Source organism: Pinus tabuliformis, chromosome 1_1, assembly GCF_031772625.1.
Source record: "Pinus tabuliformis cultivar Carrire ecotype Pingquan chromosome 1_1, CPIR1, whole genome shotgun sequence".
Lineage (NCBI taxonomy): Eukaryota > Viridiplantae > Streptophyta > Pinopsida > Pinales > Pinaceae > Pinus > Pinus tabuliformis.
The window spans coordinates 948111719-948129646 of record NC_142297.1 but is presented as its reverse complement, the minus strand read 5'-3'; positions in this window follow the sequence as shown (position 1 = coordinate 948129646).

Genomic DNA, 17928 nt, shown 5'->3' with positions numbered 1-17928 from the left:
AGCAGATGATAGTTTTAGCAAATGCAGGTGAGATTTCTAGCCAAATGGAACAAGAGTTCGCCCTCAAAGTGTTCCTGACTAGCTTGACCTCACAGGTGTTTGGTATATAGACAATGGGGAATCATTCCATATGAAAGGATCTAGGGAGTAATTCTCCAGTTAAAAGGAGGAGGACATAAGATTCCAAATTGAGATGGGGAACAAGTCCAAGTGCAATTGAGTTGGGAGGAGGGCTATTGTATTTCAAAGGGAGTTTGGCAAGCTGATTCCCATCCATGGTGTGTTGCATGTGCCAGGAATGGGGATGAATTTGATTTTCGTATCTATTCTTTAGGATAAGGGGTACAATGTACTATTTAGAGGAGAATAGGTGTTGATAAAACACCGGGAGTGGAAGTCACCCATAAGAGTCAAGAGAGGAAACCTTTACAGGTTGCAGATTGATAATCTAAAGGCATAGGTGAGAAACAATAATCTGAGAGATAAGGGAGAACTATGGTATAGTAGGATGGACCATATTCATCATGGGGCACTTAAGTTGTTCCAGAGATAGTGAAAAGTGTTCGAAAGGTGAGCACGAAGCACAATGATGTGTGTAAGGGATGTGTATTGGGGAAGTTTGCTAGGGAAACTTTTCCAAGGAGTGACTAAATCCAAATGTTTTCTTGATTTAGTTCATTTTGATATATGTGTTGATGCAATTTGTCAGAGGATACAAGTACTTAAACTTTATTGATGATTTCTCTAGAAAGACCTAGATATACTTCTCGAAGACCAAGGATGAGGTCTTTAGTCGTTTTCAAGAGTTAAAATCTCCTGTGGAGAATACAACAAGTAGGAAGGTGAAGGTTCTTCGGTGAGACAATGGAAGTGATTACACAGGGAAACTGTTCTAGGAGTTCTGTACTAGAGAGGGGATCAAGAGAAAGTGGACAGTTCCTTACAACCCGTAGCAGAATGGGTTTACTGGGAGAAAGAACCATTTAATATCAAATGCGGTGAGGGTTATGCTGTATGGTCAGGACATGCTGAGATACTTATGGGAAGAGGCATGTAGTATTGCAGTGTATATTTAGAATGAGGTCCCACATAAGGTGTTGGAAAATATGACACCTAAGGAAGCATTTGCAAGGAAGAAGCTAGATATCAACCACTTCAGGATATTTGGCAACTTAGTTTATTGTCACATTACAGTGGAGACATGTTCCAAGTTGAATCACACTCTAGGGAGGGGGTACTTTATTGAGTATAGTGAGACCTCAAAGACATACATGATATTTATTCTAGGGACCAAGAGGATTATTGTCAGGAGAGATGTCCATTTCATGGAGGACAAGGCATATCAGAGGTCCAAAGATTTTCCCGCAACAGTTGATCAGAGTGAGCAACTGAAAAAATCTTCAAGGGTAGAACAACAAATTTAGGCACGGGAGAGTATAATCATTGTCACTAGTATGATTTCAAGGACATGTGTTCCTAAGAGTTCACATAGCTTGGAGTAGCAGATGCAACAAATACAAGATATGCATCATGAGGATGTGGAAGTCCAAATTCCACCATCTACAATTGGCAGGGGGAACTGTGAGGTTCAACATAAATTTAGGGATGCTTAGGAGTTTGTGGGGACAACTAGGACAGGAAAGAGAGAGCGTAAAATAGACTAGGTCCACTAAATCATGGATAGCGAGTCTTCTTGTTATTAGGAGGCCACACAACGACAAGTATGGGGAGATGAAATGGTTGAGGAGTGTACCTCGACCATGCAAAACAATGTTTGGGAGGTTGTATCTAGACTAACAAACACGATAGTGGTTGGATCATGCTAGACCTATAAGATAAAGCACGATGCAAATGGCAGCATCGAAAAATACAAGGCAAGGTTTATGGTGAAGGGTTTCTTTTAGAAGGAGGTAATAGATTACAAGGAGACATTTTCTCTTGTGGCGAGGTATACTTCTATCTAGATTGTGACATGTTGATTTCTCTAGCTTGGGAGGTAACCCACACCCTATGGCACATGTTGATTTGTCTAGCTTGGGAGGTACTCCCACACCCTATGACATTGGGTTTGGGAGAAGTTGACGCACAAGGGCTATGTGTGCAAGTGTACCCAGGCAGTGGGTTTTACACCCAAAGTAGTGGGTGCGAAACCAAGTGGAGAAATATTTATTTAATCATCAAAATCAAGTGAGGAACCCTTGGAGGGCTAAGGGGCACCTAAGGGTTTGGTGATGTGGCGAAATCAATTGAAGGAGACCTCTTTTTTTAAGTTAGTTGGGGTTTGTCTAGAAAGTTCAAGTTGGCCTTCGTCTTAAAGAGACACTGCTTGAGGGCTAGTTGTTTCCCACATAGGAAACTTGAACAAGGGCAAAGGCATAGTCAGTTACCTCACCCGAATCAGACTTGTCAAGGACGAGTTATTCACTATTGAAGAAAAGATAGAAGATGATGAGCTTGTGAGAAAAACCTTGAACAAGTTCTCAAAGAAATGGGATGTGTTTGTCCAAGTGATCAATGGATGACAGGACCTACCTGACTGGGATAATTTGTGGATCAATTTCACTCAAGGGGAGTTTTGGTTGGGTCTTGTTAGTGGCAACAATAGTCACCAGAAAAGTGAGCTGGAATGGGAAAAACAGGCCATTGCAGGGAAGAACAAAGCAAAGAAGGGATCCAACAAAGGGTCCAACTCCAAGGGGGGCAAGAAGAAGCACCTTTCAAAAGTCATGTTGTGGCTGTTACAAGTTTGGCCACTATGCCAGCAGTTGCTTGTAGAGGAAGAAAGTTAATAAAAATGGCAAGAAGCATACGATAGTTTCAACAAATGCAAATGGGCTTTCTAGCTATATGGAACAACAGTTCACACTCAAAGCTTTCATGACTAGCTCGACCTCACAAGGTGTTCGGTATATAAACAATGGGGAATCATTCCATATGACAGGAGTTAGGGAGTACTTCTCCAGTTACAAGGAGGAGGACATCAGATTCCAGATTGAGATGGGGAACAAGTCCAAGTGCAATCGAGTTGGGAGGGGAACTGTTGTATTTTAGAGGGAGTCTGGCAAGCTGATTCCCATGCATGATGTGTTGCATGAGCCAAGAATGGGGATGAATTTGATTTTCGTATCTATTATTTAGGATAAGGGGTACAATGTACTCTTTAGAGGACAATAGGTGTTGATAAAACACCAGGAGTGGAATTCACCCATAGGAGTGAAAAGTGACAACATTTATAGGTTGCAGATGGATGCCCCAAAGGCACTGGTGAGAAACAACGATCCGAGAGATAAGTGAGAGCTATGGTATAGGAGGATGGACCATATTCATCATGGGCCACTTAACTTGCTCTAGAGATAGTGACAAGTGTTCCATAGGTGAGCATGAAGCATAATTATGTGTATTGGGGAAGTTTACTAAGGCATCTTTTCCAAGGAGTGACACTAGATTCAAATGTGCTCTTGATTTAGTTCATTCTGATATATGTGTTGACACAATCTCTCAGAGCAGACGAGTACTTAACCTTTGTTGATGATTTCTCTAGCAAGATCTAGATATACTTCTTGAAGACCAAGGATGAGGTCTTTAGTCTCTTTCAAGGGTTCAAAGCTCTTGTGGAGAATTTGACAAGTAGGAAGGTGAAGGTTATTTGCTCAAGAAATGGAAGCAAGTACACAGGGAAACCGTTCTAGGAGTTTTGTACTAGGGAGGGGATCAAGAGAGAGTGGACGGTTCCTTACAACCTGTAGCAAAATGGGGTTAATGAGAGAAAGAACCATTCAACATTAGATGCAGTGAGGGCCATGCTGTATGGTTAGGACATGTCGAGATACTTATGGGCAGAGGCATGTAGTATTGCAGTTTATATTTAGAATAGGGTCCCACATAAGGTGTTGGAAAAGATGACACTTAAGGAAGCATTTACAAGGAAGAAGCTAGATATAAACCACTTCAAGATATATGGCAGCTTAGTTTATTGTCACATTCTAGTGGAGACATGTTCCAAGTTGAATAAGACTGCAGAGAGGCGGTACTTTGTTGGGTATAGTGAGACCTCAAACGTATACATGATATTTATTTTAGGGACCAGGAGGATTATTGTCAAGAGAGATGTCCATTTCATGGACGATAGGGCATATCAGAGGTCCAAGTATTTTCCCGCAACAGTTGATCAGAGTGAGAAACCAACAGAAGCTTCATGGGTAGAAAAACATGTTTAGGAACAAGATAGTATGAGAATTGTCACTAGAATGAGTTCAAGTGCAGGTGTTCCTAAGAGTTGGCAGAGCTTTGAGCAGTAGATGCAACAAATACAAGAGATGCATTAGGAGGATGTGGAAGTCCAAATTCCACCATCTACAGTTGGCAGGGGGAACTGTGAGGTTCAACATAAATTTAGGGATGCTTAGGAGTTTGTGGAGACAACTAGGACATGCAAGAGAGAGCGGAAACTAGACTAGGTGCACTATATCGTGGATAGTTGAGTCTTATTGCTATTAGGAGGCTACAAAATAGTAGTTGTGGTGAGATGAAATGGTTGAGTATACCTCGACCATGCATAACAATTTTTGGGAGGTGGTGTCTAGATTAACAGACAAAACAGTGGTTGGATCATGCTAGATATATAAGATCAAGCACAATGCAGATGGTAGCATCGAAAAATGCAAAGGTTTATGGCCAAGGGGTTCTCTTAGAAGGAGGTAATATATTACAAGGAGACATTTTCTCCTGTCGCCAGGTATACTTCTATCAGTGTCATGACCGAATGATTTGTGTAGCTTGGGAGGTATTCCCACACCTACAACACTGGGTTTGGGAGAATTTGACCCACAAGGGCTTTGTGCACTAATGTACCCAAGTAATGGGTTTTGTACCCAAAGTTCTGGGCACAAAACCGTGTGGAGAAATATTTATTTAATCATCAAAATCAAGTGGGACACCTTTGGAGGGCTAAGGGGCACCTAAGGGTTTGATGATGTAGTAAAATGTAATGAAGGATAACCCTTTTCTTAAGTTAGTTGGGGTTTGTCTAGAAAGTTCAAGTCGACCTTGGGCTTAGAGACACCCCTTGAGGGCTAATTGTTTCCCTCATAGGAAACTTGAACAAGGGCGAAGGCATAGTCAGTTACCTCACCAGGATTAGACTTGTCAAGGATGAGTTATTAGTTGTCGAAGAAAAGATAGAAGATGATGAGCTTGTGAGAATTGCCTTGAACAAGTTCTCAAAGCAATGGGATGTGTTTTTCCAAGTGATCAATGGACGAGAGGACCTACCTGACTGGGATCATTTGTGGAAAGATTTCACTCAAGGGGAGCTTTTTTTGGGTCTTGTCAGTGGCAACAATAGTCCCTAAAAAAGTGAGCCACAATAGGAAAACGTGGCCCTTGCAGGAAAGAACAAAGCAAAGAACGGATCCAGCAAAGTGTCTAACTCCAAGGGGGACAAGAAGAAGTACCTTTCAAAATTCATGTTGTGGCTGTGACAAGTTTGATCACTATGTTAGCAATTGCTCGCAGAGGAAGAAAGGCCATAAAAATGGCAAGAAGCATACGATATTTTCAACGAATGCAAATGAGCTTTCTAACCAGATGGAACAAGAGTTCACACTCAAAACTTTCATGACTAGCTCAATCTCACAGGGTGTTTGGTATATAGACAATGGGGAATGATTCCATATGATAGTAGTTAGGGAGTACTTCTCCAGTTACAACGAGGAGGACATCAAATTTTGGATTGAGATGGGGAACAAGTCCAAATGAAATTGATTTGGGAGTGGGACTGTTGTATTTTAGAGGGAGCCTCGCAAGACGATTCCCATCCATGGTGTGTTGCATGTGCCAAAAATGGGGATGAATTTGATTTTCGTATCTATTCTTTAAGATAAGGGGCACAATGTTCTCTTTAGAGGAAAACAGGTGTTGATAAAACACTAGGAGTGGAGGTTGTTGGAATTTCTAGGTCTATCCATTAGAAATTCTTCCTGTACTATCTGATTTATTTCTTCCTAATTGTTCAGTTACTTAATAAGTTATTGACCATGTAAATGCTGAAAATAAATACAAGCACAATATCAACACATCCAAATCATCAACTGAAAGACAAAAAGCACAAGTGACACCGTTGTTTTTGGACTAATGTCCCTAGAAAAACCTAATACGGAAAACCAGTGCAGCTATCAGAGGGTTTTATTATTTAACAGTTTCAGAATACAATCTGGGTGCCAGAAATGGCTCACCCAACAGAGAATGCCCTCGACAGTAGTACCTCTCAGTCGAAGACAGATATTTCAGCTAAATCACTGGAGGAACGATCTCACAAAAACACTGCATCACTTCTGCCACTCTTTGTCACCCTAATAGGGACTACGTCACCCTATCCAGCTCTCCAGCTCCAATCTGCCCCACGAAATCTCCCAGCGTCATCCTCTTTGGCCCAATGTCAGCCTATTTGGCACAGTGTCAGCCTCTCGGGGCTCTGCATCATCCTCTGGAGCCTCTGCATCTCCCATGCTGGCCCTCCTCAGGCTTTGTGCATCTCTTGGTTTCCTCTGCGTGGCCTTTGGCTGCCTGTGCGTAGCCTCTAGTTGGCTCTACATCAACCCTCTCTCGACTTCTACGCTGATGCTCCCAGTACTATCTTTGCCTCTCCGCTACTATATTCACTGCCCCTCAGCTGCAACTTTGATCACTCCTTCGATTTCCTCAGCAAGCCCTGCCCCAAAAAATCAAATTCTTGATCAACTCGATGTATTCTCCAATTGACCCTCAAGCCTCTTCTTATACTTTTCTCGTTGACAATTCAAAAACCAAGTTTAGGTCCCTAACCAACAGCTAAGATTAGATCTGGCTTTATCCATGACTTTTGGACCATTCTAACTCAGTTTTATATTAATTTACATTAATATTTTATTTTTCCTAAGTTTAGACTTAGGAACTCCATTAAAAATATAAATTATTTTAATATCTCCCAAACTGGTTAGATTCTGCCCAAACTATTTTTGTGTCTTGGAGATCTCATGTGCTTTAGCCTCTCCACCAATTTTCGTGGTTAGAGCACATCCAATGCTACCCAAAATCAACACTCCCTCTTAGCGAGGACTGTGCTCTAGTAATAATCCTGATTGAGCATCACCCTGATCATCCGACATTGGTCCTTGTGCTGATGCTAGGTCTATTGCCCAACATCCTCTGCACTGTTGTATCATGTACTGCTACCCATGGCCTCGCCACTGCCACTGCTGCATCCGTATGACATCTCCCTCTGCATCTGTGCTGCTGCCCATGGCCCTGCCACTGCCACTGCCACTGCTACATTTGCATTGCATCCCCTCTCATCATGCTGCATTGTGCTACCCATAGAACTGCCACTGCTAACTGTTGCACTGCAACTCAGTTATTGAGAAGTAACTGATCCTCCCAATTTTGACATCTCTATCAGGCTAGAAACACTCTTGATGTTGAAGCTCACTTTTTCGATGACAAGTGCTCCCTCTATAGACCTTTGCGCTACTGCAACAACTCCATGCCTCTCGCGCTGCTGCCTCATGCTGTCTTGGGACTCCTGCATTGTAGCCCTCTCTGTTGCTCCATTTGCATCCGTCTCTATCGATATCTGCCAGTCCTGCTACTCCTCTTCGGGGCACCCGTAGCAATGTATAATCCAAGAGGTGGGGTACCTCGAGTATCCTACCCCTCATCACCTGTAATCCATCTGACTACAACTCGATGTCTCCCCACCTCTTCTCTCGAGGTGCATGAGCACTCATGGCACAATTTTCATCAGTCTCCACTTCCTTCTCCGCCTTAGCCGACGCAACCTTGGTCTTAGAAGCCTCTCCCTTGCTCTTCTTCCTAGGACACTAGTTCACGTAGTGACCTAGATCCCCACAACGGAAGCACTTGACCTTGGAGAGGTCCTTCTTTCTTGTTTCCTGCTTTCCCACAGGTGCAAGAGCCGCATCTTCTTCTTCCTCCTTGATTCTGACCCATTTTCCACTACTCCCCACCTTGGACACTTGTCTGATCTCTTCTTAACGAAGAGCCGCCCATAGTTCTAGTTCCTCCCAATTTATAAGGCTTATCTCGCCCAATATGCTTTGGACGAATACCTCCCAATCCTCTGAGGCTGCGTTCAATGCGATCCTCACCGTCAATTCCTGATCTAGTGTGGCCCCTATGGAAGTTAGTTGATCACCGATCTCCTTCAATCCACCAAGGAAGCCATTTATCTACTCTCCCTTCTGCATCTGATATGATCGTAATTGGTTTTCAAGTAACATCCTCCTCTGCACAGCAGTATGCTGGTACAATTTCTTCATGGCCTCCCACATCTCATTTGTCGTCTTCTTCTCGGAAATGTGTGGCACCACATGATCCTTGACACCACCAAGGATGATGCACTTTTCCCTGGCCATTACCTCCTTGTACTTGTCATTTTTAGCTGGCTCAACCGAGATCGCTATCGTTTTCAAGGAAAAGTGTTTGATGTGATCCCTGTCTAGAATGGACAAGATCCTAGCCTTCTAGACTATGAAGTTTGAAGCTCTGTCTAGTCTATCTTGATCTCTTAGCCCATTCACTGCCATTTCATTGCTCCTCTTCTGACTCTTTCAAGTCTTTCTACTTCCCGTCTGGAAGTTCTCAGTTTGACTCCCTCTGAGCCTCAATTTCCCTTCTGGAAATCCCTCTACCAATCCTTGGCAGCAACTTCCTCGTCCTTGGTCTTGCCCTGTTAGGTACTGTTCTGATCACAGTACCCCACAAGCTTGGCTTCGCAACTTACGCACAGCCTCCTATGCCCCAACAGTATGAAGATTAGAGCCTCCAGGCTCTGCGCAATCCCATCGGCACAATCTGCACCTCTTGGCCACAACGTTGATCCTTGGCTTGATCTGATGACGTAGGCTCTCTGTGTCACCCCTTTCTCGCTTCTTTATGCTAGGAACAACTTCTATCACTCGGGACCACTGTTTCCACTATTGTTGCTCTGCTTAGCTAATGCCTTAGTTATCCTGTGATCTGCAACCATGCTCCGATACCATGTTGGAATTTTTAAGTTTATCCGTTAGAAATTCTTCATGTACTATCTGATTTATTTCTTCCTACTTGTTCAGTTATTTACCATGTAAATACTGAAAATAAATACACGTAAAGTATCAACACATACATATCATCAACTGAAAGAAAAAACAAGCATAAGTGACATCGTTGTTTATGGACTAATGTCCCCAGAAAAACCTAATGTGGGAAAACCGATGCAACTATCAGAGGGTTTTATTATTAAGTAGTTTTAGAATACAATCTAGGTGCCAGAAATGGCTCACCTAATAGAGAATGCCCTTGGCAGTAGTACCTTTCAGTGAAAGATAGATATTCCAGTGAAATCACCAGAGGAACGATCCCACAGCAACACTGTACCACTTATGCTTCTCTCTGTCACCTTGTAGGGACTGCGTCATCCTATCCAGCTCTCCAGCTCCAATCTGCCCCACGAAATCTCCCAGCGTTAGCCTCCAGGGTCTGCGTCAGTCTCTCTGGCCCAATGTCAGCCTATTTGGCCCAATTTTAGCCTCTCGGGGCTCCGCATAAGCCTCTGGAGCCTCTACGTCTCCCATGTTGGCCCTCCTCAAGCTTTTTAAAGCTCCTGGTTGCCTCTACGTGGCCTCTAGCTGCTATTGTGTGGCCTCTAGCTGGCTCTGCATCAACCCTCTCCTGACTTCTGCGCTGATGCCCTCGGTACTATCTCTGCCTCTCTAGTACTATATTCACTGCCCCTCAGCTGCAACTATGATCACTCCTTCGATTTTCTCAGCAAGCTCTGCCCCAGAAAATCGAATTCTTAATCAACTCGGTGTATTCTCCAACTAACCCTCAAGCCTCTTCTTATACTTTTCTCGTTGACAATTCAACGACCGAGATTAAGTCCCTAATCAACGGCTAATATTAGATCTGGATTGATCCGTGACTTTTGGACCATTCTAACTCAGTTTTATATTAATTCACATTAATATTTATTTTTCCTAAGTTTAGACTTAGGAAATCCATTAAAAATATTAATTATTTTAATATCTCCCAAACTGATTAGATTCTTCCCAAACCATTTATGGGTCTTGGATATCTCATGTGCTTCAGCCTCTCCACCAATTTTTGTGGCTAGAGCACATTCGATGCAACCCCAAATCAATAGATGTCACCCATAAGCGTCAAGAGTGGCAACCTTTATAGGTTGCAGATGGATACTCTAAAGGCACTGCTGAGAAACAACAATCTAAGAGATAAGGGAGAGCTATGGTATAGGAGGATGGAACATATTCATCTTGGGGCACTTAAGTTGCTCGAGAGACAGTGATAAGTGTTCCAGAGGTGAGCACAAAGGACAATGATGTAAGGGATGTGTATCGGGGAATTTTATTAAGGCAACTTTTCCAAGGAGTGACACTAGATCGAAAGGTGTTCTTGATTTAGTTCATTATGATATATGTGTCGATGCAATCTCTCAGAGGGTATGATTAGTTAAGCTTTATTGATGATTTCTCTAGCAAGACCTAGATATACTTCTTTAATACCAAAAATGAGGTCTTATTCGCTTTCAAGAGTTCAAAGCTCTCGTGGAGAATTCGACAAGTAGGAAGGTGAAGGTTCTTCGTTCAGACAATGGAAGTGTGTACACAGGGAAACCATTCTAGGAGTTATGTACTAGGGAGGGGAACAAGAGAGAGTGGATGTTTTCCTACAACCTGTAACAGAATGGGGTTATTGAGAGAAATAACCATTTAATATTAGATGCAGTGAGGGCTATGATGTATGGTTAGGATAATGTTGATATATTTATGGGAAGAGGCATGTAGTATTGCAGTGTATATTTAGAATAGGGTCCCACATAAGGTGTTGAAAAATATGACACTTAAGGAAGCGTTTACAAGGAAGAAGCTAGATATCAACCATTTCAGGACATTTGGCAGCTTAGTTTATTGTCACATTCTAGCGGAGACATGTTCCAAGTACCAGGGCTTTGTGTACAAGTGTTCCCAAGCAGTGGGTTTTGTACCCAAATTTGTGGGTGAGAAACCAAGTGGAGAATATTTATTTAATCATCAAAATATAGCGGGGTACCCTTGGAGGGTTAAGAGGCACCTAAGGGATTAATGATGTGGCGAAATCTAATGAAGGAGACCTCTTTTCTTAAGTTAGTTGGGGTTTGTCTAGAAATTTCAAGTCGACCTTGGTCTTAAAGAGACACCCCTTGAGGGCTAGTTGTTTCCCTAATAGGAAACTATAAGAAGGCAAGAGGAGAGACCATTCATTAGGGGAATTTTAAGGTCTAAATTGGGCCTCCTAAGGAAATCATAAAATAATAGTGGAAATAATCAATTAAGATCTGATTACGTCATCAAATTTTAGAGGGAAAAAAAACAATTATTTTTTCAGCTCGTATTTTCAACTTATCTCCCTATGCGTTTACTCAAATTTCGAGTGGAAACACTCGTTGGATGAAAAATTTAATTCCTCATCCAAGGAGTACCCATGTTTCATACTTCTGATGTACCCTACTACACGAAAAATGAGAAATACATGAAAACATGGGATTGCAATCACGTTTTTCATGTATTGCTCATATCAGGTTTTTCATGTATTGCTCATTTTTCATGTAGTAGAGTGCATCGAAAGCATGCAACATGGGTACTCCTTGGATGAGGAATTAAATTTAGCATCCAATGAGTACACCTGCTCAAAATTTGAGTAAACCCTTGGGAGATAAATTGAAAATACGAGTTGAAAAAACAATTTTATTATTTTATTATTTTTTAGTCTTTTTACTTTTTTAGTCAAAAAATGGTGAATCATCTCCCATGGTTGACATCATCATATTGAATCTTATTGGTTCTTATAAAGTTTATTTTGGTTGTACATTTTTATTAGGAGGCCCATTTTAAACCTCAAGATTCCCCTAACGTGATACCTGTGTTAGAGCTATGGATTAAGGGTTGCAATACTTCAGGAGATGCACAAAAGTTAAGGGACTTAAAGTGACAGTTTGTTGTTGTTTTGTGAGGTTTGTTGTGGTTGTGATTAGGGTTGACCTGTTGTTGTACAAATGCCCTAAAAGAGGGACAAATATCTCAGTAAATGGTGCATAGAACCATGATCTTGAGGACTGTAAGAAGAGGCCTCTTAAAGACGCAAGATACTTGTCTTTTATGTGAAGATTGCTAGGAGATGGGAGGGTTGTTCCAAGGGTTTTTGGACAACAGTTTGATGCCCTATTATAGGGCTGCTTCAATGCAAGTACAATCACTCGTGGTTCTATCCTAAAAGGTTGGTCCAAGGAGCTATGACATTCACCTTGATTTCTAAACTGATTGGAGAGGGACATGACCCTAAGTAAGGTGACAAAAGCTTTGTTTTGCCACTTTAATGAGGGCCACATATCTTAGTGATCAATCAATAGATACAAGATTCTCAAAAGGGCCGAAGTGTGTCTCCTAGTGTGGATAGTGAGATATGTAGGGAAGATGTAGAGGGACTATCCTAAAGTGAACAAGTTTTGGTTGCCCTACAACAGACATCTTATGTGGAATGGAGTGCTTGTGTGGGGGCTGCCAAGTAAGCTCTAAGTTTTGTGAGATAGAAGTAGTCTTATCATTGTGTGAGGGATGATTGTGTAATGCCCTAGTTCAATCATCTAAAGGGCAACTAAAGGAATGATAAGAGGGATGAGTATGAATACCCCATGTACAATGATCCTTGGAGTAGCTGAGGGACTGTTTGGAGGTAGATTTGTGGACCCCTAGTTCAATGATTTGTAGTTGTCAAATCAATGATAAGAGGGCAGCTTTGGAAGTCCTCAAGTGCAAGGATGTTGGAGGAGCCATATTAGTGTTAGAGGGAAAACATTGGAAATACCCAAGTGCAATGATGTTGGAGGAGCCATTTTAGTCCTAGAGGGAAACTTTAGTGAAGACCCTATGAGTTGGCACTCTCGGAGGAGCAGGGGAGAAGCTAAAGGGAAAATCAATGAGCCTATGTTCAGTCATTCTAAAAGCAACTAGAAGATTGGTATTGGAAACTTGGATGGTTAAAGATGGAAGCATTCTGAAGTTGCCGTGATTAGTAGAGGAAATGGCAAAGGACTTACCAAATGTGTTCAAGGTACATCGATGAAAGGGATGTGAAAGCACTACACCAACAAGTAGGTCAAGTGTACTTTATTTAGAGAAAGATTGGTAGTCATAGTTGTTGACACCAAGCCCTAGTCATTTCTTGTATCAAAGATATATGTAAAGGCCATGATTCTTGGTACGTGAGCCTTAACTTTGTTGAATTAAAGTTTGTAATATAACAAGTTGTGGGTTAAAATTTGTCTTGTGAACAATTTGGGCATAGTTTACTATGAACTTTCTATAATATCTGGTGTGTCCCAACGTTGTGCGCAACATCTTAACTAATGTGAGAGGATGCAAGTCAACTCTTTCGTTGAATATTTTTGATGCCTCGATAGAGAATTCGATAAGCCAATGAATTTTATCTTTATTTTTTATTTTTTTATTTTTTTCCATTTTTAAGAATACGGTTAACCACCACTAGTTGATTCATTGCTATATGTTATTCCACTATGCAAAGTGTTTGTGTTGTGGCACTTGAGTGTGTTTGTGATCTTGATCTTAGACTCAAACCTAATTCCTGAGTGTCATGGAAAAATCAACATGGTATCAAAGCTACTTTGATGAGACATTGGATCGGAGTGTGCACAATGAAGCAACTCAATGGGAGCTAAGAAATTTTCTAGATCATGGAGGAGAGGGTTCAAATGAGGACATGGAGATGTGGTCTCGATTGGCTAGGTGGGGATATGGGCTGGGAGTTCTGGTGGATTGGTGGAGAACTTGGTGAGAAAGAATTTGTTGTGTGGCAAGTTGTTGATCATGGACTTTCGTTGACTTGTCATGAATTGTTGGGACTACTCAAGGGTTGCTTTGGCATGGACAAGTTGGCTCTATGTGAAGGACAAGATGACATTCTAGTATCTTCATTGGGTCATGATGTTGCACATTTGAGATTGGAGCCATGTGCAAGTGAGGTGTTTGACCCAAGCCTGTGTTCACTGACCTTGTAGGACACAAGTTCAGTAGCAATCTGAGCTAGTGAAGGTTGTGTAGACTCAGAGGGAGTCTAGCTTCAGAGAGTGATGCCCTATGGAAGTTTGAATCTTCAGGTTCTAACGAGATGAGGCAGAGACACTATCAAGATAGTGTGGTTCTGGTTCGTTCTACGGGGTATGTTGCAGTGGTGAATGCCAAAGATTGGGTTAGTGTCACCGATGTTGATGCTTACATCCGTGCAGTGGAAGTACCTCGCTGACTAAGAGGGAGTGTTGATTTGTGTAGCTTGGGAGGTACTCCCACACCCTAGGCACCGGGCTTTAGAGAAGTTGACCCATAAGCGCTTTATGGGAAAGTGTACCCAAGCAGTGGGTTTTCTACCCAAAGTTGTGGGTGCAAAACCAAGTGGAGAAATATTTGTTTAATCATCAAAATCAAGTGGGGCACCCTTGAAGGGCTAAGGGGCACCTAAGGGTTTGATGATGTGGCAAAATCTAATGAAGCACACCTCTTTTCTTAAGTTAGTTGGGGTTTGTCTAGAAAGTTCAAGTCGGCCTTGGGCTTAAAGAGACACCCCTTGAGGGCTAGTTGTCGCCCTCATATGAAACTATAATAAGGCAAGAAGGGAGACCATTTGAGGTATCCATCCAAGTGTAATTCATCTAAGGGGAAATATGAGGTAGTCGTAGTCTCAAAAATCCTAGTTGAGTTGGAGAGAAGGTCAATTTGATGTCTTTTCTTATGTTCTAGTCTAGGACATGAAAGGAGTTGTTCATCGAGTTTTGAAGCAGTATTTTTGGGTGCATTTGTGTGACAAATTCTCTATGTATTGGTCAAGTTTGTACTTGTGGTTTTGTAGGAGGGTCGAGCCCTTGTTTAGGTGTTGGATGATGGTCTTGTGCTTGTGTTGGAATTATGGATTAAGGGTTGCAATACTTCAGGAGATGCGCAGAAGATAAGGGCCTTAAAGTGAGGGTTTGTCATCGTTTTGTGTGGTCTGTTGTGGCTGTGATTAGGGCTGATCTGCGATTGTACAAATGCCCTAAAAGAGGGCCAAATACCTCAGTGAATGGTGCACAAAACTCTAATCTTCAGGTTGCAAGAAGGCACATCGTGAAGTGGCAAGAGACTTGTCTTTTATGTGATTATTGCTAGGAGATGGAAGGGTTGTTCCAAGGGTTTTTGGACAATAGTTTGATGCCCTAGTCTAGGGCTACTTCAATGTAGGTACATTCACCCATTGTTCTGTCCAAAGAGTTGTGGCATCCTCCTTGATTTCAGATATAATTAGAGAGGGTTGAGACCCTAAGTAAGGTGACAAAAGCTTTGTTTTGCCACTGTAACGAGGGCCACATATCTCAGTAATCAATCAACGGGTACATGAGTCTAGAAAGGGTTGAAGTGTCTCCTAGTGTGGACAATGAGATGTGTAGGTTAGATGTAGAGGGACTGTCCTGAAGTGAACAAGTTTTGGATGCCCTATGACAATCATCCTACGTGGAATTGAGAGGTTGTGTGTGGTTTGCCAAGCGCTAAGTTTAATGATATAGTAGTATTCTCACTATGTGAGGGTTGATTCTGTGATGCCCTAGTTCATTCATCTAAGGGGCGACTAGAGGATTGATAAGAGGGTTGAGTATGAAGACCTCATGTACAATGATCCTTGGAGCAACTAAGGGACTATTAGGAGGCAAATTTGTGGAGCCCTAGTTCAGTGGTTTGGAGTTTTCAAATCATTGATAAGAGGGAAAATTTGGAAGTCCCTAAGAGCAGTGATGTTGGAGGAGCCATATTAGCATTAGAGGGCAGGCATTGGAAGTCCATAAGTGCAATGATGTTGGAGGAGCCATATCAATGCTATAGGGCATCTTTGGTGAAGACCTTGTATGTTGGCCCTCTTGGAGGAGCAAGAGAGAAAATAGAGGGTAGATTAGTGAGCCTATGTTCAGCGATTCTAGAAGCAGCTAGAAAATTGATAACGATAGATTGGATAGCTAGAGATGCAAGCAATGTTACTTGGGAGCGGGAGCGAAAGCGGGGAGCAGGAGCGAAAACGGGCGTGGGAGCGACATTTTCAGAAGCTCCTGGTTTGGGAGCGAATCCCGAAGTGTTTTTTATATAATCTATATTTTTTTAATATTTTGATACATATATGTCAACAAAAACACGAAGAATAATGAGTTAGATATAAAAAACATAAAAAAACGTAGATTGAACCATACAACAACAATCATCTAGAAGTTATAATCTTCATCAACCACGTCCACAAGTTAGTGACATAGTAACATACAACACATTGAGTCTCATGATTCATCAATCTTAAAGTTTCAAGTTTTCAAAATTCAATATATAACATTTATCATCATTGATCACCAAAGTTGTACTTGTAGACTAAGTGTAACAATTACAAAAAATAATATCTAACATGAAATGAAATGTTATAAAATGAAATGAAATGAAACAACTTTCAACTTTCATGAAGCATCATATTCATAATTCATTACTAATGAGTTATAATTGCCAACTTCAAACTTAAATTGTCATATATTGTTTTAAAAAATATCATAATAAATATGAAAGAGACAATAGTTATAAAAGCTACTAGAAAAGAGAAGTAAATCTATTATCTATTTCTTATGCTTGGGCCTCTTGCCACCACGAGAAATGTCTAATTTTTTAGTCTTGTTGGAAAATCATGATCGTTTGTCATTAATATCACCCTCTAAGCATTAACATAAGATAGAACAAGCATAGCATGTCAAGTCAAGATTTTGTTTGAGTGATGCGTACATTTTTAGGAGGGTCATGATAGAGGAGTTCGACAACCAATGTCACTAACATCAAGGTACATAGAGGGATTGGTGCTCTTGATTAAATACGAGTTCCATACCCTAATACATGACAAAATTCAATAGAAACATTGCAATCCTCCAATCCTGAAAAACTGATAAGTCTGCTAGATTTTGAATGAAATCTAAAATTCTACTTTCTCTATATGAAATCTAATGAGGCCGGAACCACTCTCAAACATCCCGAGTCATTTCATGGTAATGTTAAAAATTTAAGTAAAAGGATGAAAATGAATATTAAGGAGAATGTCACTTTTACTTTAAGAATTTAACATTACCATGAATAGCATATCAATACTAGGGCCTAGACTTGATCATTAAGCTGCGCCACTCAAAAATTATTTGTTTCTTTCAAAAAAATTGCATTTCAAACATTACTACAAAAAAAGATTGCAAAAAGGGCAAAACGCTCCCGAAATCGCTCTCGAAAAGGCAGGGAGCGAAATTTTTTTTAGGGAGCGCGCTCCTGAAATCGCTCCCATTTCGGGAGCACGCTCCCGACCCGCTCCTGAGTCGCTCCCGCCCGGAGCGCGGATTGGGAGCGGGATCGGGGGGGGGGCTCCCCCGCAACATAGGATGCAAGCATTTTGAAGTTGCAATGATCAACAAAAGAGGTGGAAAAGGACTTGCCATATGTGTTCACATACGTAGATTGAAAGGGTTGTGGAAGCACTACATCAACAAGTAGGTCAACCATACTTTTTTCAGGGAAATATTGGTAATCATAGTTGTTGACACCAAGCCCTAGTCATTCCTCGTATGAGGGTCGTATGTAAGGGCCATGATCCCTAGTATGAGAGCCCTAAGTTTGTTGTATTAAAGTTTGTAATATAACAAGTTGTGGGTTAAAATTTGTTAGTGTACTAGTTGATTCACTTCCATCTGTTATTCTGTTGTGCGAAGTGTGTGTGTAGTGGCATTTGAGTGTGTTTGTGATCGTGATCTTAGACTCAAAACGATTCTTGAGTGTCGTGGAAAAATCA